Raw genomic sequence first — 27,349 nt, 5'->3', positions numbered from 1 at the left:
ATAGCTTACTCTAAACTCATATTTAAATAAAGTACCTAAGGAGTTTTTCCTCTATAAAAGCTATGATTATTGCCAACAGTCTCCAAAATGCAGCTTCAAAGCCCCCAATCACATCAACGTTCAGTATTCTGCTTCCCACAGCACACAGCTCAAACAGGAGGCAGGTGACTGCAAAGATGGGATGTTATGATGAGTGTGTGTTGGTAACGGCATCTCTCTCCTTGTACAGACTGTATGACCAAGGCCTTAGCACCCTCATCACCCTGCTGAATACTGCAGTTGCTATCTCAGAAGAAAGCAGAGACAGACTTGTGCTTCTGGGCAGAAGCACAGCCGAACCTCTTTCCCTCAGAGCCCCTTACCTCCTGCAGAGGCTCACTAACACCAGACGTGTAGCATGCCAGAGATGTTTACAAGACAGATCCTCACATTTCACTTTTAAAGCAGTATTCTTAAGGATCTTCAGCATGTCCACACATTCTGAGAACCACTGATTATAGCTCCTGAAACCCAAGAAACTGAGTTTCTATATGGAACAGCTACTGTATGGCGCTGCACTTCAAAACTGAATGGCTCTAAAGTGAACCATCTAAGAAGTTACATGGTAAAGCATGAGAGATACCACAATCTGATTTCATTTCTATGCAAATCCGTGTTTCAATAAGTTCAGTTTTTTAAACACTATCAGGAAATTATTAGAATCTGTAACAACAGGCAAAATAAACTTTCTGTTACATAGCACTGAGCAGTACTCAAGTTTGACACTGATCTCATCAGAGTATCTATGCCAGAAACAAGCATTGTATCTGCATTAAGAACTTCATGCAAAATGAGACAAGAATCTATTCCATACTTTCCCAGGGAACTTCTTGCAGCCAGTTCTGATGTTCCCAATCACTATCCCTCTTTTTTTTCCTCCCCAGTCCAAGGTACACACAACAGTCTGAATGCAACTCAAAGAATAGCTCTTCCCACCTCTCAAAATTGCTTTCTGCTAGTTGGATGTTGCCACTGTATCCAAAAGAATTAAGATCAGATTGCACTGCTTTGTGCTTTCCAAGACAAAACTGATGTAACCCTACAGAACATCACTACCAACTCATGAGGTGCTTGACGTTACCGGTGTTCTTTTGCCCCATTGTGTCTGCTACAGCTTCTCTGCAGTCCTGTCCCTCTTTTACCACATCTCTTCACAGGGACCTGGCTGTGTTCCTGTTACACTATGCTCAGGAGAAGGCAGGGCAGCACACCCATAGCCCAGGAACAGGAGGATAAGGCAATGCCATGAGGACAACCAGCATGAAAGCCCAGGGGCCAAGCCTTCCAATGAATGAGGCTGGCTGGGAAGCAGCTATGGAGTGGCACAGTGTTCACTGGTGAGTCTGAAATGGCATCATCCCTTACCACTTTGTTTTGCAGACCAATCATGTAAATTTTTCTCCAAGCATATCATGATGTCTTTATAGACATTTTGCTTTAAAGAATACTGCTTTTGATTCTCAGGCACATTAATGCATTGTGCATCTTGCAATGAATACCTCCTCAACCTACTGAAAACGTTCATCTCAAGCAAGAAGTGCACGTGTCTGTCACCATACAAACAGGGGCTGGTGGGATCAGATCTCCAGCACGGCATTTCTTCTCTGCTCTCTGGCTTCCTGATCCACTCTTCATCACAAGGCCTTAAACAACTGCAACAGATCACAACTCCAAATTGCGAATGGAGAGCAGTGATAAACTTGGCAAAGCGCTCTGGCTTCCACTATCTGCACCATTTGCAAGGTTTCTCACGCTGTAACAATATCTTTAGATTTTAGAAGCTGAACGTTAAATTCCTTACGCAGATTGAAGACTAGGAAATAATTGTTGCTCTGTCTACACAATGATTTGTAAGGCTCCTGACACTCCGCTTTCAACCTGAGCCCCCAGGAGTCTCTCAGCACTGCCTGGCACCATTCTCAGGCTCACAGCAAACAGAGCGCAGGTGCTGCACCAGTTCAGAAACAAATCTGCACCAAGCACCCAGGTCCTGTCCTAAACGTACATTCTGTTACCAGAGCCGAAACGTTTCTCATCAGAGGCAGCCAGTAAGACACTACACAACAGCTGTGATAGCCATCTTATAAAAAAATATAAAAAGAAATTCGGGCAGGAGCCAAGCAAAGTCTGGATAAGGGAAAAAGCACAAGAGAGCAGGTGCCTACTGCCCTGCTGCCTCTGCCACAGAAAGGAGAGTTTGGAGAAGCAGCAAATCCACGTGGGACAAAACTGCCCAGAAGCTGCTTCAGAAGGCAGCACTCACAGAGCTAGGCTGGTGGAACCACGCAGTCTGCAGCTCTCCGCGTGTTGCTCCTTCCAGCTCCAGTGACCAACACTGGCATCACCTTAAACATCTCATTTCTCCAGCAGCTTTAAAAATACTAGAGCATCAGAATAATAGCTAGTGTCCAGCCTTCACAATAGCATAAAATTACCTCCTTATTACAGAATTAAATATCTACATTGTTTTTAGAGCCTACATTACCCAGGACCTGGGTAGATAGAGCCATTGCTGACCTGTTATACAGACAAGCACCTGCTGCACGTGTTTGGTTGAAGTGAAATCAGTTCCCAAAATAAGCCACTAAATCTATTATTACTCAGTCTCTAAAAATCTGGATTCTGAGGAAAAAAGATACTACGACGCTATCTCTGCCATTTACTTGGTGTCTATAAGCTGCCCCTACTATATTATTCTCACTATACGCTCTTAAAATTCAGCGGAGAAAAAAAAAGCTAAAGAAGCATATGGATCCTAAGAGAAGTGTGAATTTTTCAGCTTCTTAAAAGAAGTGATTTGAGATGGCCTGTTTCCTACGAGAACATTCTGTTCATATCCAAAGAGGCCTCGTTGCTGCAATCCATAAAAGCGACAAAAATGAAAATGTAAACAGCCATTAGAACTCTCATATGAAAGTTGAATTTTCTGTGATGTTTTGTTAACTGTTACAATGGCAAAAAAAAATAATTCTGTGTAAAATGGCAGAGCGCTGTGGAGGAAGAAGAAAAGCTTCAGCAGAGCACCTGCTGATCCCCATCCTCCAGGACACAAGTGCTTACAGGAAGGTCAGAAACCTCCTTCCTCTACCTGAAAGAAAATACAATACGCTGCTTCCCAAATGCAAACAGAGGTTCCATAGAGAACGGACTTCTCATTTTCTCCTTACCAAGTCATTAACGAGAAAACCCAAAAAGCAACAAGGCACATTTTGACATTCATCATAAGGGATGAGGATTGAGCTGCTCAATATCTGCCACTCGGTGCAGAATGGGAACTCATCAGCAGTCTTCGCATAATGCTCTTAAATATGTTTGTTATCACTTTGTTTCCATTAGCTCCAAAAATGAAACAGGACATTTGTTCTGATTATTAAATTTACCCTTACAGTTCAGATATCTAATTAAAAGCAACCGCAGTGATTTAGATTCGTACCATAAATACGTATAACTTAAACATACATTAATGAGCAACTTAGTGCATTTGGAGCCTCTTATTTTCAGATTCCAGACATTAAGGTCTTCAAAGCATCCAGCGATTTTTCTGAAGCCAGCCACGCTCTCAAAAAAGAGCCATTATAAAAATTTCAAGGAGAAAAGTCACAGCAAAATATCAAAGCAAATACTTCAATAATTTTAGGTCTCCCAGCAGAGACACTGCAAAGATAATAAGAACTCTGTTCTGCTTCAGTGACCAAACTGACATATTTTACTTAAAAGAAACAGAGGAAGGAAGGAGAGAAAGCAAGTCGAGACTGCGCTGGCACGGCACAGATAGTTATACCTTTAAGAAACTCAGCCACCCACATTTTAATAATTCAGGTCACACCGCCTTATGCAGTTTAAAAGTAGAATTAGTTTCAAAGAACACATATTTCCTCAGAGCTATGTTACATATTTCCTTTTAATGTATCGTATTGCAGCAACAGCTGAAACGAACGTCTAGACATCAAAAACAGTCTTTATTCCCACCTACTGCTTTTTTACCTCAGGCATCAAAACTAATGAAACCTATTATCCAGAACACTGAGCTCAGTAACCACATTGGCCACTGCAAATATGAAAAAACACTCTGGGACAGGGCCAGTTATTCAGCCATTAAAATTACTGAAAATCAATTTCTTGCTGCACGCTGCAGAAATACTGATAGATGAAAGCAGGACGCGTGGGATAGGAGATTACTTGGAGGGAAGATTACTGTGTCAAACTGCTGGGGACGGGGAGCTACTCAGCTACTTGGGATCGCTGTTCAGAGCAGTGCACGTTCCTTGGTACTCTGGTATTTTGTCTGTGCACCATGAAATACGAAGAGCACGGCTTTTCTCCCACACATGGACGCAGTTTTTAACAACACGTTGCCAAACAATTCAAACAAAATCAGAAATTCAATTACTAAAACCAAGCATTTCATTTTTCATTTTAATTTTTATTAACTGTGGTCTTCAAACAATATTTCAGAGAGCAACCAGCATTTCTTCTAAAGAATTGAGTTAAAAGAGTAACAGAGCGATGCGATGGTACATTAATTTTGAAAAACTATATTACTCCCATAAAAATCCAATTAAATGCAACGCTATTGATTGATCATTGTTATACTGCCATTGATCACCTTGTAAAATCTGTGTCTGAAGTCATTAGAGATTAAATTGACTTATTGCTAAATCAGATTCAACCCACTTAGAGATCTAATTTCCTTGCACTGCTTATGATCGTAGGGAAATTGTACTGCTCCCTCCAACAGGATGGGGAATCCATCTTGGCACAGCCTGCAGTCAATTCATCAGCCAAAGAGAACCAACGCAGATGAAATGCTCACCACAATGATCAATTTGTCTCAATCTATTTACAAACAGACCTTATCTGTAGCTCTGCAAATGCACGGGGTCCATCCAAGGAGCGCTCAGACCGGAGGTGCCAGTCAGGCATTCGTAACCACACGAGCACTGCCCTGCAGTCCAGGGAGATGGGAAGCCACAGCCCAAATCTGCACTGCAATGGCCCACAAGTTGCTATGTAAAAATGACAATTTTCTAGCAGAGCCAACAATCACAAAAAGAAAATTGGTGCAACAGCTGCTGGACATCATAGGAACACTACGGCGTTTTAGTTGTTGCACACTGAAACAGAAATTAGCATAATAACTGCCTATTGAAAAAAAACAGATGGTAGGTAAGCATCTGCACTTAGACTGTGTTAGTGCTACTTCCAGCAACACTTTCTTCATTTCCCCACTTTTTTTTTTTTTTTTTTTTTTTAAAGCTATTGATTAAATCTTAAATCATCCCCTCCTCTTCTCCCACATCCTCATGGTTCCTCCACACCTGCATGGGCTTCTCTGTTTTTGTTTGTTTGGTCAGACATCACAGATCAGATAATCAGGAGATGCTCAGCATCATGGTTACCAGCGTAGCATTTCACAGCCCCAGGAACAAACTGCACACCTAGAACACCCAGTACCTGCAAGTTCTATAGATGGCCATTTCTAAATATTGTAAAAAATGAAGGCTAATATCCGACTTCTCCAAATCCAAAGTTATTATCCGTGCAGTCAGTATAAATGTTTCAGTTTTCCATGTAGGAATGCAAAACGAGCTGTGCTGCTCACTTCCGAGAAGTGCTTCAGTTCCATTTGCTGCGTGGTTTGGCTCTGAATGCCTTTCACAGTCACCAGCACTGTCCCAAGGAGCAGTACAAGGAACACAAACAGCACAGTTTTTAAGCTGTTCACACTGCTCAGTGTAAAACCTGCTCTCACGCTCCATAGAACTCCAGCAAATCCCTGATCTAAAAGGTTTTGTTTACTTCCTCCTCCTTTTTTGTTTTGGGTAGTTTAACTTCCAAACTACCTCATATTTGTCATCAAGGCCCTTTTCGAGAGACAAAAAGCCAAAAACCCAATTCCCAGTGTGACCATAGTGAAGATGGCCTACAAGGACGGAGGGATGCCCGGTGCCCTGGCTGTGAGTGTCATACACACAGAGAATCATCAAGGTTGGAAAAGACTTGTAAGATCAACAAGTCCAACCTAGCACCAGTATTTCCCACTAAACCACATCCCTCAGTACAACATCTCAACGTTTCCTGAACACCTCCAGGGACGGTGACTCCACCCCCTCCCTGGGCAGCCCATTTCAGTGCCTGACCGCTCCTTGGTTCTGGGCAGCTTCCCACATCTCCTCCCGTACCTCTGAACTTTTCACTTTCCATTACATCTACTTTCCCTCTGCAGCATTTCATCACAAGATCATTAAAAAGTAGTTTATCAGAGAATCCCAGAAGCAAGCCAAGCCTCCCAGAAAGTCTCTACACCCTCCAAATCTCTCATTTTTTCCTTTCTTTGCTCCCATTTTCCTCCTCCTTGGCTCCCGTTTTCAGTGACTTCCAGCAGCCCTCATTCCCCAAACTGGCTGCAACTCCCCCACGTCTGCCTTTTGATCTTTCCAGGTTCAAAGAAAATAAAACTACCAAATTATATCTGCACCAGTGAACCCTTCCTCCCTGCACTTTTCAAAGGGAACGGGGGCCTTTCTTTCTCTTTTCTCAAGATATTTTTACACTGCCCATACGCCCAGCAGAGAGGCTCTGCTGGATGCAAAGGGAGCACAAGGGCAGAGGGGCTGCAGAAGGGCCAAGCACCTGCACAAGAACACCAAGGTGTTCCTAAAAAAATAAAATAAAATACACGTATATAACTTCATGTTAATCCCTGCCTGGAAAGGGAAGGGAACCACAAGGCTGCCATCCCCAAAAAGTCACCACACAACTCAAGCCACAGGATCCCATTTGGAACCACAGCCCTGTCAAACACAAACCACTCACATCCAGCTCCCCTGGGCACAACCCCATCAGTGCTCCCAGTGCCACCCATGGGGTCCATGCAGGGCTGCCCCTGGCTAAGGGCACTGCACACGTGGCCATGAGGACACAGAAGCATGAGCTGCTGGGTATGGTTGGAGAGAGAACAGCCGCTTTGTGCAGCCCTTCAGTTTTACACATTGCTGGGGCTCACGTATTCCTGCTGCACAACTACTGCGTTTGCAGACAAGAAAATGTATCACCACCTTCAAGGAAGGCAGCTTGCTGCTTATGTTTGTTTTCAGCTTTACAACACACTTACAGGCTGCCACAGGTTTAACTGATAATTTACAGTCATGGAAAGAAAGACGGGCAGCCCGATGAAACCATCGGTGCTGGGTGCCCCTACTGCTCTCTGAACCTGGAGATGCTGTGACATTCCCATCCCAGCTGCATACTTTTATTCAACCAGTATGGGGATTTCAATTATCCAAAATTTGAGTTCACTCTTTTGCCTAAAAATTGAAGCTGGGCCTATTCTTTTCTCATTTCACACTTCCTGCAAGAGCTGAAGTGCTTACAGCCTGTATTACTACTTCCTTTCTTTTCCTTTATGCTTTTAATCTGATGCTAACAGAACTCACAACTTCCATTGGAAAGCCTTTTCTGTAACACCATGCTATTAGAAAACTACATTTTGATTTAATTAAGGAATACAGGAGGCTGTTATAGAGTATTCTCCCATTTTAATGACAAATCATGTCATGTAGACACGTAACTGGTGGCTGCAGGAGAGAACTGCAGCATGAATCCCACGGTACACAGAACATCCCTGCTAAGTCTCTCTCCTATTTTCAAAACAACATGCTGAAACATCTGCTTCTTGCTTACACACCACCTGAAAACAGTGTTGTGAAGCTCATTTTGCTGTTTCTCCTATCTAGCTTCTGGAGCTCACTACAATACTTTACACAGTGAAGCACAAAATTGGCTTTCAAATTTGTTTACCGAAAAACTTGAAGGAAAAGTTGAAGCAATTTCATTTTAAAAAGCACAGCCAAGCACAGCAAGAGCAGCACATCTCCAGAACACTGCCTGCCCCTCCTGAGTACACCAACCGACAACGATAAGTGAGAACAAATTTAGCCCTGCTGGCACTGTCTGCAGTTGTTGTTTTGTTCATTTGTTTAAAGAAGCAAAGCTCCAGAACCAACTGTAAGGTTCCAGAGTCCCAGCTTTTGCTCTTCAACTCCTCAGCACAGCTGTGCCCGGGCTCCCCCAGTCCTTCACAGCCTCACAGAGCAGAACACAGCTGTCTGTGCATGTGGGGAGGGACTGCCCCAACCACAGCTGCCAGGAACCCCCAGAGAAATGAGCCTTGCATCCCTGCCCTCATCCATTCTATTCTGTTTTTTTCCAAGCACTTGAGCTGGGAAATCTACAGATGCTCTTCCTGATGGAGATGGAAAAGCAAACTGTGTATGTGCACGTTTCTGTTCTTAAACAGAAAAGATTATGGGAAAACAAAAGCAACCGAAGAAAAGATGGCATAACTTAGCTCCAATGCAGAATAATAGGAAAAAAAACACAACAGAAGTTACTGTAGATTGAAGTCATTCTGGAAACACACAGATCCTTTGAAATACTCATAGTTGCAAACTAAGCATCAAGATTTTACAGACCACTGAGCAGGTAACTTATTTAGCAATTACTTATGTATAGCCAGGCCTGTCCTACGAACATCTCTGCAACTCATACAGGAGTTGAGAAAGGTGCCCCAGTGAGTGCAGATACAGGCAGAAACTGCCAGGGAAGGAGGAAGGATGACTCTGGGTTCAACCGAAAATGTGATGCAGCTTTTGACTCACCTTTGTACTTGGAACTGCTTTTAAAAAGTCAGTTTCATTAAATTTGAGAAAGCATCCACCAAAAAAAAAAAAAACAAACAAACAAAAAAAACACCCAAAACAACAAAATCCTTTTACAGGGATTTCCTGTATTCCTTGCTGGAGTTATTTCCCATGTTTCCATTGGGGCCATCTCCCCCACTGTCAATTCTGCAATGCAAATGTAAGATGCTGTTCACTTCACAGTCTGTTGCCATGGATATTAATGTGATGTCATAAATTGTTAAATCTTCATTGCAGAAACAAGATGAACGGGCTTGTGAGCTGTGAAGAATAGGAACTCGTCGAAGAAAGCCTACTTAAGAACAAGCAACTCCCATACAAATCTCAAACAGAAAAAAGGCACCAATTTATGCCTCAACTGAGAATTGCTGAATGCTTCCCTACATTAAAGACTATTACTTCATTAAAGACTACATCCATTTCATCTTACTGGACTGCTACCTGCACAGAGGGACCTCCCAGCACCAAATACAGCAGGATTGGAGCTCATCTTGTCATCGTGACTAAGAATACCTCAGATGTTCCTGAGCTCACACCCCAGTGGCACATAGTGGCCAACCATCCAGCAAAGCCTATGCAACTCCTTCCTCCTCCTTTTATTTAAGCTACTTTTTGGCTCACTCATTACAGTTACAGTATAAAATGAGCCACATCAGAAGCATGGAAATTGCAAGGACTTCACGTCTGCAAAAATCAGGGTTGCGCATTACCCTTGCATTATCACACACACGTTTCTAAATTTTTGCTCTTCAAGGACTCCAGGAACAGAGAGAAAATTTGTCTTTGTTTTATTAAAACAGCAGTTAAGATTAGAAGTTAATCTACTTTATCTGTATATACGTGCAAAGACAGAAGGAAAGAATAATTTAGCTTAGAGAGAAGCACAGTGCAGTACAAAGCACACCCAGACTTCACAGGCAATTTACATCCTTTAGGATGAAGGGAAACCAGGATTGTTCTCATTTTCAATTAGTCAAACCCTCGTTTAATCTTTTTCCCAAACAGTTTAGCTTTTCTCCAAGTGGTTTTGATTAAGCCAAGACAAAGCACACAGCAACTGGGGAACAAGCAGGCACTTCTGCCCATGGAGACCTGCCAGCAATACTGCACATGGGATGTAGGCCCCTTGCATGGCTCAGGATGCAGCCCACAGCCCTTCTGGTGCCACCTCAGCCCCCAGGACAGAGAAGAGCCACCCAAGGATGCAGTGGCACTTCTGCACATCGAGCTGTTGAGCTGCCAGCCCAAGCCTACACACAGCGCTCCCTGCCCTGCTGGGAAACCCAGGGCCCCTCAGTGCTCCTCTCCTCAGCTCAGACAAGAGGAGCTTCAGAACAGTCCTACTTCTCTTAAGTCTTAGGGAATTTTTTATCCAAGTCTATGAATTCAATATGAGAAAATCTTACACTTACTCTGGTAAACCGTTAAAGTGCTCCCACGCTCTTCAAACTTACTTGAATTCCACATGAAAATCCATGCCCTTCCTTGCAGATTGGCCATCCAATATTTATACAGGTTCAGAAAACAGGACAGATCTGATCCTTCATGATTTAAGATTGTTTTCCCTAGTCTTATCTGTAGCTTCTGCTTTCCTGTTCAATCTAATGAGGAGCCTTAACCCTTTCCCTGAAGTCTCCTGTGCACTTTGCTCTCCATCATTATTCATTAAATACTTTTTTGTTCCTAGGCCCCCAGCACTTATGGGGAAAGGAGAACATGCAAAGAGGGGCAATATATAAAGAAGTTCTTGCTATTCAAATCTCTCTAAACCTCAAATGGCTACTGAATAGCTGAATAAAAGTACTAAGAAATCTTCTTTCTTGACATCTTAAAACTGGGAAAGTTATTCCACAGCTAAGGCTCCCCTGGACTCTCAAAGATATTTTAACACCTCACCTTACCTGGCCATGTCACTTGTTAGCAATAGAACACACAAAGAGCAGCAAACTCTTGGATCCAGCAGGGAGCACAGCCCATGCAGCAAGGTGTGCCTCAACCCTGCTGCAGTGCTCTGAACGGGGCAAACGCATGCTGTATTCCTGCTCCTGTTTTTAATGCAGCAGCTCGAGGGCAGAACAGCACAAACTGCCATCTCTTTAGTAGATGGAGCACTCTGGAAATTGAAAGCAATGGATAGATGCTAAGTGTCCCACAGAGGAATATAACCAAGGAAAAGAGGGCTGGCCTTGGAGCCCTGCCTTCCACCCACCAGCCTGGTGACCGTTTAGTGAAATCAAGGGTGCAGACCCACATCATTTTCTTGCTTTCAAGCTAGTCTTCACTGGGACATCAGGACTTTTTTACTTGGATTCCTAGGTGCTGTACATGGTTACCCAAGTAGTGCCACCAACCCCAGGCAGAGCTCAGCCACACTGGTAAGCTCCAAATAGCTCAGCAACAGCTACTGCAACAGGGAACAATATGAGAACAGATCCTCCCTCAAGGAGAAGCCTATTCCTCGTGTGATGCCACATACTTAAAGTCCAAGGTCAAAGGTAATACAGAGCAGGCAGGCTTACATGGCAGTCTCCAAGCTCATAGGAACACAATGTAGACTGTGTGCTGAAACACCAGGAGCAAATGGATCTGAGTCAGATGAACTTAGGGCGATCCCTGCTCGTGGCAGTGCTCCAGGGTCCCATCGCACACATGAACACAACACTATTTTTTTTTTCCCCACCAAGAAAAAAAGTTTTATTTTAATTAATAAAAATGCACTCCTATTTAAAAAGCATAGCTATATAGAGACTATAATTCCTTCCACCTCATTAATGTTTTCCCAGCATTTTGATAAACAACCGCCACATTTATGCATCCTCAAGGAAAGACCTCAGCTGTCAAGCAGAAGGAGCGAGGCACGGCACTGCCTGCAGAGACTTCGCTGCCATCAGAGCTGATACGGTGGTCCCAGCAGTCCCTTCGTGCCCATGCAGCCCATGTCGCTGCACATCAGCTCACACTGCGGCTCGGGGCTGCATCCTTCTGTGCTTGCCGTGGGCTGCAGCCTCTTTTCACCAGCGTCAGCCCAACCCTGCTGGGTGCTCCAGGAATTTCACAAGCAATTCGGACAGGGAATCTGTGGGATCGTTTCCAAATGTGGGACAAAATAAAAATAAAAAGAATAATCCGAATGTCTTAACTGACGTCTAGATACTGTAATGGATGTAATTTTTCTTTTCTGTCAAGGATTTTAATGACAAAGAAATAAATACATCTTCAGCTATGTACCCAACAGACTGCCTATGTGAATATACCTGCTCTTCACATAGGCAAAACTCAGCTGAATTTATGTTAAAAAAAAAAAAAAGGATAAATCATTCACTCCAGAACATGCCTACAGCTAACCTCAAATTCTCACCTACTAATTTCAGAAGCAGAAAAGCCACCGCCAAGCTGACACTGCCACGTTATGGTCATAATGAGCAACTCCTACCAGGTACATGCTGCTATCTCTGCTAAATAACACTCCCAGAGCTCTGTTTAACTGTAAATTAACAAGGAGAAGTCCCCATCTGAAACCCAACGTCAGGCTGGCAGCCCCGCTCCGCTGGATCTGCCTTGGCCAACACACTGCTCTGCCTCGTAACGTTGAAACAAGCTGACAGCAATGGAGGCTGACAGCTGAAAAGCACCGCGAGGCCAAGCTCTGCTTCCTTCTCCCCCAAGGAGAGTCTAAAGGAACCAGAAACGTACCCTGCTTGGATATTTCCTACAGTACATACTCTCTATTCTGGTCCAAAGCAATTATCAAACATAACCAACAGATCAATCAATGATTAACACCACTGATAATTACACTTATTCTGTTACTCCTTCCTTGTGTGTCTGAGATCTACACAGCCTTTGTCTCTGAGCAGAGAACCTTACAATGGTTCCAGATAGCAGTCTGCTGGAAAAAAAAAAAATCAAGTCATTCAGATTTCTGCATCGCAGTGATGACTCCTTCCCACAAACTCAATTCTACAAATGTGTGAAGACATTACGAACATTCTGCAGAAAGGATATTGAGAAGCAAAATCTTTATTTTACACATAAGCAATACCTAAGGTAAGGTTTTTAATCATTATCATCATCACATCGAAGCATCAGCACATTCAAATGGTCAACATGCAGCTTTTTCTTAAAATTATTGAGGAACTCTATAGAGGAAAGATCTAAAATAACCGCACCTCTTCTACCCTAGTTAAGAAAGCAAACAAAGTCTCTACTGCCAACATCATTCCTGCATTCCTCAAACTGATTCTCAGCCCCAGCACTGGTGGGCTTTATCAGAAAGGAGTTAAGATCAGGGCAGTTAAGATCATTCTGGACAGTTATGTATATTTATGCAATATTTAAGTCACCCAAATTACTGACCTTACCAGGACTGTGTTACAAAACACATGAAGTTCCTGCCTTTAAGCATGAGAAATAATTTCACTAAATCTGGTGATCACTTTCAAGTCAATACCAAAAGAGAGACAGACAAATTACTTAACAAGTACTTAATTTCCTCTAGAATAACTTTCAGCATGAAGTAAGACTCATGCTGCGATAGGAAAACAAGTTTGATAAAGCAGCATTTTATACCTAAAATTCTCCAAATCCCTGACAAATTTGCAATGAGTTCTCAGCAAATCTGTAAGGCAATGTATACTTGATGTTCTCACTACTGTCATCTTTTGCATTTCACAAGAACTGCTTTGTACGTCTTTTCTTTTGACAAGGTGTCATAGGAATGATATATTTATTCTGTATTTAAGAAAAATCTCCCCCTCTCATCTCACTCTTGGTCTCCATATATTTTAAAATGCCTTCTAACACACCATCAGTTACAAATTAGCCCAAAAGACTTAAAAGCTGCTGCACTGCTTGTTCCACTGCACGCTGCCAACATTAGCTCAAGACATCTCCGGCGGATGCACTTTGCAAATACACGTGTGCAGAAACCTTGTAAGCCATCCTCACAGACTTTACTGCATTGGAAATGCTAAGGCCCTAATCACAGAATTAGGATAGCAGCTCCTTACCATTCCAGAAGCATGAGGCCATGCCCTCTCCTGCCCCACATGCCCAGCCGAGGACAACTTAAACCAGCACTAACATAGAGATGTTAATTCACACCAGAGATGTTTAGGGGAAAAAGCACAGCTGTACGAACAGTAATATTTGGAAGATAATTGAGGAGGCAGATGCTTATGAAATACAAATGGCTGAAACCCCCACTTTAGCCTTTAAAGATGCCCACACGTACCCCATTTCTGTTTCAGGATTCCAGGTTCGTGCCTTCCAGCACGAGTTCCACTGAGAACAGCACACAGTGCTCATGTCTGTTAGCAGGAGACACTGCCCTGACACCAAGTGATGACTGGATAGGATGCCAAAAGCAAGGCCCTGACAAGATTAATGCAAGTAGCTTTGAACTTACTGCTTACTTAATTCTCAGCAACTCTTACAAGTCATCAACTCAAAACAGCAGCGACACATTTCTGTAACAAGCACAGCCAAACCATCTGCACTGCGACATGGGTATTTTTGAGATGACCAACCCCATTATAACTCATTATGAAATGAGGAAGGGATTAAGTCTGAGTTTAAGTGATGTGCTTCAGCACAATTGTTTTTATATGCTTTTATATGCTTTGCTAAATGTTCTAAAAGGAACACTTTGAAGCAGAGGTACCCGGGATGCTGATGTATAGGAACAGGTGTACTAAAAAGCTCATTTACAAGCGAGTTGCAGAAACTGATTTACATGAGCTTAACTAAGAGGAAAAATGAATTACCTTTTAGTTTAGTTTATTTTTACACTATAAATCAAGAAAGAAGTGGAAGTGACAGACATCATCCTATAGCTCTTTATTAAACAGGTGTATGTATGTGTGTATACACACACATCTAAGCAAAAAAGGTCTCTTACTCTTCACTGCTTTTAAAGATACTGAAACAATTTTCAAATAGATTCAAAAAGATATTACAGAAAGCTCTATAAACACTTAAATTCTGAAAACATACATGATGTACTCATACAGCTGAGGAATGATACCTTCAAAACTCCGAGATATTCACATCAAACGTTGTGTGCTGGAACCTTGGAACGCACAAAGGCTTTTCAGTGGAAGCTGTTAATTCAGTACTGGCTGCCTGCCCAGTGGATACCAGAATACATTCTAATCCAAACAACAGAATGGGAGGGAGGGAAGAAGCTCAAAAGCAATTTCAAATCTATCAAGATTGAAATATTACCTCAATACAATAACAACATTTTCACTTTGGGAGTTCTGCCAAAAAAGAATAGTTGCCCTACAGCAACTGTTGCTCTTTGGTATGTTATTTTTAACATACCTTATGGATGCTAGCTGTCTTTCGAGCAGTGAGAGATGGAAGCTAGAATAGGGAGATTCAGCATCTGCAAGAACCATGGGCGAATATGTCAGGAAGATCCCACCTGCAGATCCCTGACAAGAAGCATCCTTCCATCAGCCAAAAAGCTTCTGCCATTCCATTCTCAAGATTGACTCAAGAATTAGAGTAAGAATACAGTCCCACTCGCTAGCTCACCGCCTTGAAACAAGCGGAGTCAATTTAACAACCACCAGTCATACAAACTCAGCACCTGAAGCTAAATAGTAAATTGGAGAGATACTCAATCCAGAGAATTGAATATTGGTATCTGCTCTCCACGCAGAACACAGCAGCATATGCTGTAAGCCCCCCCAATGGGCACGAGCACTGGATGCTGTCACACAAGACCACACAAAGTGCCAACAGCAAAATGCACTGCAAGGAAAAGGTTCATTTAACAATAAAACTAAATGCTGTTGCAATTGTATTTACAAGCAACAATTCTTATTTTCAACTCCCAGTTTGATTAAGTTTAACTAGTTATCATTTTTTGATAGCTAAATTAGCAGGGGAAAAAAAGCAACAGAACTAAGAGAAAAGGTTTAAGATAAGCATGCTGTTGTAGCATGTGCGTTTATCTTTTCTTGAGCATTAGAGAGGTTTTGCTGTTCATGGATCAGTTATTTATAGCTCATCTGGGCAGCATCCACATCTTTAATTCTGTAACAGCTTTCCTTGCCTTTTGAATTAAAAATTGAACTTTACTCCAACTAATTCTCAAGGGGAAAGCATTAAATGTGCCACATCCTGTTCTTTGTTTCAAGGCAGCAGTGTGAAATAATGTAAAGAGCTGGCACAGCCCTGATGATTACTGCATATTTCATTAAGACTCCACCACTCTGTCCCACTTAAAGGCCGACTGCCTGCTTTTGGCCATACGGAGTTAGTTAAGCAGGCCCTGGGATTACTACTTAGAAAAATCTACAGCACATACCAATTGAAGACAATTCTTAGTACTATGATTATTGAAGTTGCTTTTTTTCTTTTTTTAATGCCTTAAGAGGTAATCAACCATATCTTGAATGTCAAAAGGCCCGACTTCTCAAAATGCATTAAGGAGATGCAACTGATTATAAGCAGGGCTCACAACAAGCGACCAGAATAAATATAGCTGACAGGCTATATTTATTTTTGAACATCTTTTTAACTAATTAACTTAAAATCAGAAATCAGTTGCCTTTAGTAGGGTCGAAACACTGACTAAGATGATTCACACACTCCCAGCAGCTTGTCTTAACCACAAGCTCCTGCAAACCTGGTTACTCTCGCTGTCCATCTCCTCAGTAAAGCTTTCCAGCAATTTAAATGTGCTGAATCCCATTTTGGCTCTGCAACACGGACAAATGTTCAGCCCCAGATGAATTTGTGACCAAAACCATTTCACTTGGGGCCCAGGAGAGACCGCCTTACAAACCCAGGCCACGAGGAACGCAGAGCCCAGCCCACAGCAGCCACCATCCCGCCCTCCTCTCCAGACACTACAGGACCGTTTAGTTACACAGTTCCAAACAGACAAAATAATTAGATAATTCGTGTATCGCATTTGGTAAAGGAAGACACAATAACGTAACCTCTGTTGACAATTATATCTGAATTTCCAATGGACTGTCTTGTTCCTGCCACACAGCCATGGGAGCAGCTGTCCCCAGAAGGCTGCCCTGAGCAGGGCCTTCCCTGCTGCTCCCAGCCTCTACATGGAGAGGACACCCATGGGCACGTGCCAGCAGGAACGATTTCTTCTTATCTGGAACCAGAGTGGAAAGGCAGAACGGAGTTGCCAGGGGCTCCTCCATCACAGGAGAGCAGGAGGTCAGCACCCAGACACTGCCCCGCAGGCATGCTGTGCACACACCTCATGCCATGCTACAACTTGGAGAATCTCAGAATGGCTGAGGTTGGAAGGGATCTAGATGATCATCTAGTTCTAGCCCTTCTGCCATGGGCAAGGCTGCCAACAACCAGATCAGGCTGCCCAGGATCCCATCCAACCTGGCTGTGATCATCTCCCAAGATGGGGGGGTATTCTCAGCCTTTCTGGGCAACCCATTCCAGTGCCTCACCACCCTCCAAGTAAAGAATTTCTTCTTAAGCTCTAACCAGTCTCTTCTCTTTCAGTTTGAAGCCATTCTCCCTTGTCCTCTCACTATCAAACTGCGCAAAAAAAAGTCTCTCTCCTGCGTGCAAGCTCCCTTCAAGTGTACTGGAAGGCCATAATGAGGTCTCCCCAGAGCCTTCTCTTCTCCAAGCTGAAGAAGCCTATCTCCCTCAATCGTTTTGAATTTGCCGAAGCCATGCTCACATCTCAGATCACCTCCTCATCTCACACGCGCCTTAACATCTGTTCCAGACGGAACCACTCCATGTTCATCCCAGGCACGGTGAGGCTCACTGGCCTGCAGCTCCCCCAGTTCTTCCCTTCTCCTTTCTTAAAAATATGAGCCATGTTACCCTTTTTCCTGTCACCAGAGGCTTTGCCTGCCAGCCTCGACTTCTTAAATATGATTAAGAGTGCCTTCGCCACCATCAGGATGAGAGCCTGCCATGTGAACTTCCTGTAGCTGAAGCAAGAAGGCCTCATCAACAGGCTCTCCTTGATCAGACAGCTTGCAGACTGAGAAGCCCTTTATTGGTCTGGTCCCACAAGCTCTCAGCCTTATCATGGCAGTCTTTTTTTTTTTTTTTTTTTTTTTTTTTAGAAGAGGTGGCTTTTTGCAATACACCCAGTCTTAAACATAGAGGGCAACTCCCCCATCCTCCTTGCTCCACCTGTCTCTTCTAAAAAGCTCACAGCCTTCAACTGTACTACTCCAGTTGTGCAATGCATCACACTGTGCTTCTGTGATAACAACCAGGTTGCAGATTTCCACATGCACCACAGTTTCCATCTCCTCTTGCTGATTTCTCATGCTGTGTGCATAGAGGCTCTCCATCTGGGCTATCAGTTGTGTTACCTTCTCGACAGAGCCCTCCTAAATTCCTTTTGGACAAACCTGAGGGTTTCCCCCTCCTGCTTTCCTGGCTCTTCTGTTACTCAGAAGTGCATCTCCTTCCCCATCACATCTAGCTTAAACTTCTGGTGATCAGCCCAGCCAGCTTGCTGCCTAGAACATCCTTACTCCTTCTGGTTACTTGCTTTCATTTGATGCCCACATGTTCAGTCTATCAAAGGTGCATCCTCGACCACGGTACAAAAACCCTGACACCATCCACGCAGCCATTCATTCAGCTGCTCCGTTCTCTTCCTCCTTCTCAGGTCCCAGTATCCAACCAGGAGGACTGAGGAGAGCACTACCGACTCAACACCTTGCCAAGGGACATAAAGCCTTCAATATTTTGTGACTTTCTAGAGCAGGAGTGGAAAGTAGTCCTCCAGCTTCGTCATTTCCAGTGGCCTCTTCCTGCTGCCCCAAGTGCAGACCCCCAGCAGGCAGCAAACCTCTCTAGAGAAATTATTTGGGCAGCAATGAAGAAGGGAGAGGACAAGGAGAAAACCTCTGACTTCAGGAACCAGTGCAAGGAAAACCCCAGAACAGAACAACATCTAACAGAAGAAAAACACCATCTATAATTGCCTGGATCCACGTAGATGAAAGAAATGTTTTCCTTCTTCTCATTAATTTCAATGTAAATTGCAGCACTTTTGAAAAATTAACATTATAACATCCCAGTAGAGTACTGCTGCATACATTCATCAACATACACAACACAACATCATAATCCAGTAACTTTGATTTAGAAGCAGCCCATTTTCAACAGCTGAAATGAGAATCTGATTATTTAACCACAGAGGATTTCTGCCCCGTTCTCTCTCTGGCAGGTTGTTGGTAATACTAATAGAGGATAATTAAAACTCTTCAGTTGAGAGTTAAACATCTTTACATTCAGTAAGCATTGCATCTCTTTCATCTTGTTCATTCAGGACATTCAGAAGATGCATAAAAGCAAAGACACCTGAATACGTTTCATTTATAAAAAGTCAGGTTTCCTTTCAGTCTCAAAATATGATGCCCAGTGAAATGGATTTTGTGCCAACAACAAGAAGGCGTTCTCCTCAAAATGTGTTAAAACCAAGAGAAGTTGCATTTACCTAAATGCAGTTCAAGGGAGCTCATTTTCAGAGAAGTGGGTGGAGATTTTCTTTCTCCACATTGTTCATCCTATTCAAAATGGCTGGAGAAGAGAAACATCCCCAGAATTATTCCATAAAAATCAAAATACTCAGGAATGATGCTGACAAGTGTCAGGTGTTACAATACCATGCAATTTACATCAGCAAATATGCTACTTTAAATAATCTCCCCAAAGGGAGTTCAGTGCTGTTCTATTACTTGGTGGCTTATTATAGATACTCCCAGTATCATAATGGATATTCAAAAGCAAAAGTAAAGAATTTTATGCAGAAAAACAACACTTACAGCATATGCAAGCAAGCACAGAATTAGCTATACAGATATTTTTTCAAGTTTGACAGTTAAGCCTTCTGTGCTTGTCATGCATATGCCACATTAGAAAAAATAATATTCTTATGTAGTAGTGAACACATGTTTATTTAATGGCATCTGCCCAGAGGGATGATATATTTTCTAGTTAGCATTCCCAGAACTGCTTCTATCAAACCAAATCAAGTATGAAATATCTAGGTTAGAAATTACTCGGAATGGTTTGATTTTCAAAAAACAAAAGAGCTTTAACTTTTTAGAATTAAAAACATTTTTTTTCTTTGCTGCCATTTACTATGCAGCACAATAACCATATCTGAAAGAAAAAAAAATGCAGAATAGGTTATTATAATATTTTTTAAATAATTTTATAACATTCATGATCAGAAAATAAGGATTCAAGCAATACACTGTATTTTTATTCTGCCATCCCCTCAAGTCACATTAGATACCCTGTTTTATCTACATCTTTAAGCCAGAGCCACAAGGAAATAGAAACTAATGCTTCAAATAGAAATGAAAACATTTTTGCTTGCCTTTGTCTTGTACTTAGGAGAGTGAGTTTTTTCTGCATTTGTTTGCTTTGCTTTGTTTTGTTTGGGGGCAGGGCGGTGGTTTTGTTTTTATTAAGCATGTTTGTTCTGTTTTTCCACAAAGCAATGGAATATTTTCTACTCTGAGTATTTGTTCAAGCAAATAAACACAGTTCAGAAAAAAGCTTGTGGTTCCAGACTTATTCCTCTGGCAGATTTAAACAAAAAAAAAAAAAAATGGTAGGAAGCATTGCATAGGGCTCTGTAAATAAATAAAAATGAGAAATCCTTTATTTTATTTGTTTTCCTCTTGTTCATAAAGTTGAGAGTTCAACAAACACTCAAGCTTCCTAAGTCAGCACCACTGCCTGCAAAGACCACTTCATTCACTTGAAACCAAACCAGTGTTTCAGATGTAAGACTGGCACACATCGTGTAAGAGACTGGGAATTAAAGCTGCGACGGAACCACTTCGAATGGGGTCTGGGCCTTAAATAACAAATTCAGATCTGACTGAAACAAGTGACAGGGCCTGAAGAACTACGAACCCCTGCTCATCTTCCACACAGTTCTATCAGCAACAGCATCGCACGTAGCACCCACCCAAGCAAGCTGCTAGGCTGGACAGCTATCTAAAATTTCTGCTTTGTATTTCTGTAATTCATTACAGCCAGCTCCAAACTAGGTAAATGTCCATAACTATTGTTTGTTCTCTTAGCAAATTTAAAGAATCCTCATTTAACAAAATGAAAATGTATCTGAATTCAGATCCGTAATGTTTTTGCACAGAATGTCACCCATTACTTCCATATTTGGATGAAATGAAAGTTAAAGTCAGCAGGCATAAAATGATTTATGTTTACTGTATGAGATTCCTTACAGGAATTCAGACACACCCTAAGCCTAACTACAATCTAGCTGCAACATCAGGCCAGAGGGAAAGCCAGCCTTCAGCTGTATGGCCACAGGCTCCAGTGCCAGCAATCCCTGCTCGGGCTCTTTGTGCAGCAGTGAGAAGCAGCTACACACAGCTCACGGATCAGGAGCCATAGAAAACTCCTGGTGAGTGAAGTCATCAACAAACACACGTATGCACACTGTGGGATAACGGCTGCTCTGAATGTCATCCTGCAAGAGCAGGAGGAATTACGTACCTTGCAAGAGGTGTGCACTGCAATTGGCTTTGATTTAATGCATGCTGGCCCACTGAAGTTCTGACTAAAGCTCCCCGGGACATGCAGATTGAAATTCTGTTAGTAAGCCAGCAGAGTGGTAGGGGAATGCTGGTGGAACCCACCAGATCAACACTGGAATAAAGGGGAGGAAAACGTTACTGCCATCGTGTAAACATCCTGGAAAAGACAAGGCAGTATTTAAGATGGTATCAATGCCTGAACAGACAGGCAGCACTTAATCTATTGCAGGCAAGAGCATAAACATGCTTGTATCACCTCCCCCACTGCATAACAGCGATTTAGTAATGACTGTACACATATTGCCTTGTCTGTGCTTCATTATTTGAGGTGGTGGTGAGGTCTCTACTGGAAGTCCTAACCTTTAATCAGGATGTTATGACCTACTTGTGGATGCACCATTCTGACGCGGTGCTGATTTAAAACAGTTATCAAAAAAATCCATTAACTAGTTTTACCATTGTGAGGTTCTCCTAACATTTTATACTAAAATCACTAAGAAGCAGACCCTTCCTTCAATGGCATAATTTCATCTTCCATATAAAAGCAAACAAGTTACAAGCTACAGAAGCAATAACTGAAAGAAAACAAGCCATTACAAAATTTTTATCTGTAACTGCACACAAGACTGCAGTTTGGGCTTTGGAGGGTATTTCTTTCATAAGCTCTTGTCCCTTAGTTAATTTTTAACCAGACACATTATTCTTCCTAGACTACAAACAAGATGATCATCACGTTTATACATAAATCTCAGAAATGGCAGAGGAAGTGAACCACAGCAACAAGCAAAAAAAAAAAGAAAAAAAGCAACCTTATCTTGCCGAAGAAAAATTGAGAACTTTGTTTCTTACAGATGTACAATAAAACAGATTGCTCAGATCAATTCCCCAGGCTTCCGCCATTTTCCTTCCTTTCCATCTAAGCATCCCTTCCTTCCAGGCACTGTCTGCAGGAGAAAGCAGCTGGGACTCTAATCTGATTTAACTACATCAGTGCAAATATTTCTATGAAGCCAGTTTCCAAGAATACTTCCAGGCCAGATCCCAGGTGTGCTCAGACAGCTGCCAGCAGCCACTGGGGCAGCCCAGAGCTGTGCCTGCAGCTCAGCCCCATGCAGCAGACACCACCAGCCACGTGGGCTGTCCAGACATCACACTGTGCTCAGACCCTAGGAACCCTACATGCAGATGGCTTCAGGGCTGTTCAGAATTTCACCTAACGTGTTTCCAGCAGTTTGGCTTTGAGACAGCTTTCCTCAGACAGCACACACCTTTGACCCAGTAGTGCTGTAGGTACTGAGCTGTAGCTGTGGCTCAGCACCAGGCACACACAGTGGTGATGCTGTGTGCGTGCTGCACCAGCACCTGATGCCCCATTCCCCTCAGATCAGAGGCAGCAGCAGTGCAGCCATGTACCACAGCACAGGCCCACGTGTTCCCCGCACAGCCCTACATTCACGCCTCGTGTTGCACAACCCTACTCTTCTATGCCACTTTCCTCCATTTCTTCTCCACTCCATCAATCCCACTTTCTCTCAGCTTCTGTCAGCATCCACAAGCACGTGGCCACCTTGTGACTGGCAGCCACTAATGGGGACAGATGGGGCAAAGAAGCTCACTGGGGCAACAGGAGATGAATTGCCTCCTGGCAGGAGATCCCACACAGGGCTGGAAGCACATCCTGCAGGAGACAATCTCCTGTCCTGCAGGAGCCATGCACTTCCAGGACCACCTGTGGGAACAGACTTCAGAGAAATCATTTTATGAAACAACACGTTACATAATCAATTATGGTTTAAACAACTCCAGAAATGCTCATGGTGGTACACGAGGGTTCACACGCCATGAACAGCACAGCCCTGTCTAAAAGTCTCAAGTACCTACATATGTAACGTGATAATTACAAACATAGCATCCTGCTTCACCGTTGCCTGAAGGACTTAAAAGCAATTGCATTAACATCTATAAGAGCACATGCAACAGGACGAGGGAAAATAGCTTTAAACTGGAAGAGAGTGGGGTAGATATTAGGAAGAAATTGGAAGAAATTCCTTACTGTGAGGGTGGTGAGACACTGGCACAGGTTGCCCAGTGAGGCTGTGGATGCCCTCTCCCTGGAAGCACTCAAGGCCAGGCTGGATGGAGCTGTGAGCAACCTGGGCTATGGGAAGTGTCCCTGCCTACAGCAGGGGGTTGGAACGAGATGATCTTAAAGGTCCCTTTCAATCCAAGCCATTCTGCGATTCTACTGCAGCACTGCAGTTCTGTTTTGGTGGCAAATGGCCATAAGGCATAAATAACTTTTCCTCCAAATATCCCCAGAGACCCGAAGAGGCCATTTTACGTTACAGTGTTTTGTAGCTCTTTGAGAAAACATCCCCATCCCGCAGGCCAGCAGAGGCCAGCACTCAGCAAGGCAGCAGTGCCCGTGTTTGCTCCCAGTGCCCCCCAGCAGCAGGGCACTGCGCACAGAGTTGCCAGCACAGCAGCAGCCAGCAGCTACGCACTCCGACTGGCAAAGCAGCACTGTGACTTCACAACAATTGTGTGTTTTCTTTGTTCCTTTATCCACTTTATGCTGGAGAAATGGAGGTTTCACGTTATTTCATGCTGCTAATGTAATAAATTCATTATGTGCTATAACATACACTATTTATGTCTGATAGATTCCTGTTTGTTATCCATTAATCTTCCTGAGGTTTCAGGGATGAAACAGAAACAAGCCTCTAAATGGAGGGTGAATGCCCTGATCCTCTCCCATGACCTGGGGAACCTTGTGAGGCAGCCCATCCACCTTTGTGTTCTTACCATACCCCACCCAACTACTATTAGTGCTCCTGTTAGATAACATGGCATCCTACTGCATGGTTTCACCCCTGTAACTATGTTGTTGACTTCTGATCCTTAAGAGAATACCAATTACTGAAAGCAAAAGGAGTGCAGCACAACACTTCCAACATGCATGCAAACACAACGAGCTACGTAAACTACAATTGTAACTGAATATGGTGTCAGCTTGATCAGAGGTTGTTTTGTTTGTTTAACAATAAAATACTTAATCTAATACTTGTTACAAAATACTTAATCTAATAAAGAGGTTTTGTTTTGTCATGTTGTTTTTTTTTTAACCTCATTTGTTTTAGCCTTAACAAGTGTCTCACTTGCTGGAAAACAAAGCATCACATCTACTGACTTACTCTGTTTCTGTAACAGCCCTCCGTTCTGAGGCCTAACCAGCATTTGCTATTACAAGATGATTGCTCCAAAATTTACACTTCTCATGGCTCCAATTCAGAGCCATTCTCCAAATCCAAAGAGCTTAAGAGCTGATATTTATTAGCTGCTATATACCCTTTCCCGGAGAACAAAAAGTAAACTTTGTCATTCAACTGTTGCTTCCTTCCTTCCTATAGAAATACCTGCATTATTATTAACACCTGATATAATACTTAAAGTTGTCATCTAATCTAAATTTGCACCACTGAAGAAAGAACACCAACGAACTCAGAAGCAATTCACACATCCCAGATAAACTTAACTCCTAACTAAAAATAAATCTATTTATGAAATTAATTTTGGTGACTGCCAGGCAAATAAACAGGCAACAATTAGATGTACACTCACAGAAAAAGCCTGCTCCATTCCTGCAGCCAAGTGTACGCCCGGCTCCTATTGTTATTCAGTTTCAAGAAAGCTTCAAGCGATGTTAAATTAGAATAAGAAAATACCTCAAATGTAATCTTCCCCTGTTGCTAGTGCCACTGTTCAAACCCAGCATTTGTGTAGGCACGTGCCGTTCACATCAGCTTAAAGTTACAGGGTATTACTTCAAAGTTTTGCTATCGTATTTCTTTGGTGCTGTCTACTTGTTCTTAACCATCAGTCTTTACAGCCTCTTCTGTAATCCAAGGAAGAGACACCTGAACTATCCCATGGTTCATAAAACCAAGTGCAACAAGCGTCTCAATCCTTAAGAGCAAGACTACCTAAAGCTGACCTACAGAAAGGACAAAGCCAATCACCACCACAAGACTCCCCGTGTCTGTGCAGGATTCCTTGAACCATAAGACCAAGAAGCACCATTACCCAAACTTCCACACCTGGCTTTTCCCTACCTAAGGTTCTGAAAATCAGGCCTGCTCTTTCACATTGACTATTTCCCAGTTTTGTAGTGTTACATTACAGCTCTAGTGAAAAACTGATCCTAAGGAACAGAACAGCTGAGAAAAGCTGAAACCGAGGAAGAATGAAATATCCTGAGTCCTACTGCAAGTAGTGCGTGTGCCTCCCGTGCTCTGTGCTTCTGGCACGGAACCACTTTAAGCACCACCCACAGCATCACCTGCAAGAGTCTTCTGGAGGACAACACACACTGATAAACGTAAATGAAAGATGGCTTCTTTCCCTCCCTAAACACCTTGTAATTATTTTGAAGGTCTTGGAGATGTTCTGTGGGTCACAGCAACAAAGGAAACTTTTTTTTTTTTTTTTTTTTTAATGATTATCACCCACATCCAACTACCAAGCAATCTAATTTGTAACCAAATACATTATACCTATGTAGGCCTATGTTTACATTACCAGCTTCTCACCATCCCTTTCCCATACCACATACTCACATTACTAATTGCAATATTTTCTAACACATCATCCTTTGAATGGCATTAGGACAGGAAAAATGTGATCCTTATCCTTCCTGGAAGGGAGGGAGCATGTATACATGTACGTATTTACTTTTAATTTCTACTTGCAAGGAGTAAGATAAATGAGAAGAAGAACATGGCAGGCCACAGATCACACTGGAAGCTATCTGACAACAAAACCCAACAGCTCTCTGGTTTTTAATCTTTACCCAATACACCAGTCCAGTGTCCTCCAAGGCACCACAGGATGTACACATAATCACAGATCTTAAAAGCTTTAAGATGTTCTTATCTATTTATGGATATGGATTCAGACTTGAATCCAGTTTTATCTGCACATTTTGCACTTTGAAAGCCTACTGCCTAATTAAATCAATCCTGGGCATACCACCTTCAGGAAGTTTTAATTACTGAAAAAGAGGATGGCAGCATCTTCAGATTCTTCCCCATTCCCTGAACAGAGTTGAAATCAACCAACAAGAAATCACACTTCTGGTCACAGCTCCAAGATTCCTTCCACATAACAAATGACCCAAACTGTTTGAGGTTTTCTTAAGGCTTCGCTCCAAAATTTACCCTTTTCATGGCTCCAATTCTCCTGATCCAGCTTCTCCAATATTTTCTCCTGCCTCTCTAAAATAAACACACAGCTCACTAATCAGTGCTCTTGTTTTTGCAATTGCCATGTTACTTCACAGGAAACCTTTCACCTCGCCTGGTGCAGCTTTTGCTCAGTCTTTCCAAAATGTTTGTTTTCAGTAGCTATAGATACAGTTTACACACAAAAATGGATTTAATTTCATCTTTACTCAGCCTCAGCGGTTGCTATTACATTGACCTGACCCCACTCTTACTATTTCCAACATTTGATCAAGCTCAAAAGAAGATATTTAGCAGCCACTCATGTTTGAAGCTTTTTATTTCTTTAAACTTACTGTTCAAAACTACTCTCATGTAAAACAAGTGATTTGGAATATTACATGCTTCACTGCATGACTTAAAACCTAAGAGCCATCTCAAACCACTGTTTTCCACCCAAGCAGCCACAAGATGCTGTCACTGCCTGCAGGTATTTGCTCACTGCTCCCTCCTTCAGCCCATGCCCTCAAGCAAGCTGCAAACACACACCTCTGTCTGAGGCTCCGGGGACTCCAGGAACCTCAGTGTGTGCACTGGGACATTGCCTGTATCCTCCAAGCCAGAGTGAGCTTCTGACAGCAGAGAATCCTTTCAATTCTACTCCAGTCAACCCGTAACACTAATATACAGAGCCTAAGAGGCTTGGGACGGCTCGCTATTTGAAATCAAACTCGCTCCATCTCCACAGCAGCCACCCTGCAATGACCCCCAGCCCTTCTGGAACACAGGTGTTGCTGTGCACCACGTCTGTGCTCCATAGAGGTGAATGCAGAAAACT

General features: G+C 42.7%; 1 protein-coding gene across 4 annotated transcripts in view; it reads right to left on the bottom strand.

Moving 5' to 3' along the window:
* Positions 1–27,349, bottom strand: part of MED13L (mediator complex subunit 13L) — a 176,037-nt gene that overhangs the window by 94,123 nt on the left and 54,565 nt on the right. The window lies entirely within an intron of this gene.

This window comes from Meleagris gallopavo, chromosome 17, assembly GCF_905368555.1.
Source record: "Meleagris gallopavo chromosome 17, MGAL_WU_HG_1.1, whole genome shotgun sequence".
NCBI lineage: Eukaryota > Metazoa > Chordata > Aves > Galliformes > Phasianidae > Meleagris > Meleagris gallopavo.
The sequence above is the reverse complement of the archived record's forward strand: the minus strand, read 5'-3'. Positions and strand labels throughout refer to the sequence as shown.